This window comes from Sinocyclocheilus anshuiensis, unplaced genomic scaffold (assembly GCF_001515605.1).
Source record: "Sinocyclocheilus anshuiensis isolate Anshui unplaced genomic scaffold, SAMN03320099.WGS_v1.1 scaffold1272, whole genome shotgun sequence".
NCBI lineage: Eukaryota > Metazoa > Chordata > Actinopteri > Cypriniformes > Cyprinidae > Sinocyclocheilus > Sinocyclocheilus anshuiensis.
The window spans coordinates 630459-631759 of NW_015547713.1; the positions used below are offsets into that span (position 1 = coordinate 630459).

Sequence of the window (1301 nt, forward strand, 5' to 3'; positions counted from 1 at the left end):
CAGCTCCGATCACAGCGTCCTCCATCCTCCTGTTGTTAACGTTGTTTTTCTTTGTTTCCGTTGTTGAACGCCGCGCACAAATGACGTCGCTGTCAACCGGTTCCTAGTACACGCTCTCAGTGCGAATGCAACCCTTTAAATGGTACTGGGAAATAGTTTGCGTAAAATCGTCCCAGTACTTTAGTACTGTACATTTAGTTCTGGAACTAAAGCGGTGCGAAAGGCCCTAAAGTCTCAAAATATGATGTGGGGTATGGTCCCCCTTTATATCCATATAATCTCTTCTGAGAGGTTTTACACAAACAATCAAGACTTATATTCATAATCTTTCAGGTTTCATAATGTAAGAGAACTGATTCAGACTGATTTAGCATCAGTTCTCCCTGGTCTGAACAAGTCTTAGATGTTGGGATATAAAAGGCAGAAGCTGATCTTAGTTCAGGGTACATACAGCCCCAGGCAGGACTGCGTTTCAAATGAGTCACGCTGGGTTTTCAGAGATGGAGGGGGAGCAGGGATGCCGTTATATTTTGAAAGCTTTTTAACAATAAAAGAACATTCCAGAAAGCTACTAAATCTTTTTTTAAAAGACCATCAAAATGAACCCATCTACCCATAACAGATGTTTTTCTCTGCAGCATACACGACTCCCAGACTATTGACTATGCTGAGTTTCATTTAATTAATTTCACTGCCTGCAGCAAACCAGAGCAAATTACATTCTCAGTGAAAAAGTGTTAGGTGCAATTAACTTTTCAATCCAAAAGAGAGATCAATAGGGCCAGAGCTGCTGATTCTGTATGTATACGTTCAGTAAGTCTGAGCTCTGGTCTCCTCCGAGAAAACTGCACAATGGTTATTACTAGGCACACCAGATATTAAAGTCCCCATGAAATCAAAATTAAAGTTTTTTGGGTGTTAGTATCAATATGTTAGTCTTAAGGTTACCTATAAGGCGGTGTGCTCCAAAACAGTGACAAAATTCGCATTTAGAAGATATAAGCATTCAAAGCTTGCAGTTCGTCACTTCCGCCAAAACGGCTCAACGATTTTTTTGACGTCACATCGTACTTCAGCTTCTCATCAAACTTTCTGTCCAATCAAATGCTCTCTAGAATCCGAAGCACCCGCCCCATACACTATAAAATAGATGCTGAAGCCGCGGCTGAAATCGGTCACTTGTCCACAGAATTAGTATTTTCTGTACAGTGAATGGCACGTAGTGCACTATATAGGGGACAGGGAATGATTCAAACAGTGTAAATATGCTTTCCATTGAGGAAAAAAAGAAGTCTGGTTTC

The 1301-nt window shown here is 40.7% G+C and overlaps 1 protein-coding gene across 1 annotated transcript in view; it reads right to left on the minus strand.

Annotated features, from left to right (window-relative positions):
• LOC107704098 (anoctamin-10-like) overlaps nucleotides 1–1301 on the minus strand; it is a 47866-nt gene that overhangs the window by 2978 nt on the left and 43587 nt on the right. The window lies entirely within an intron of this gene.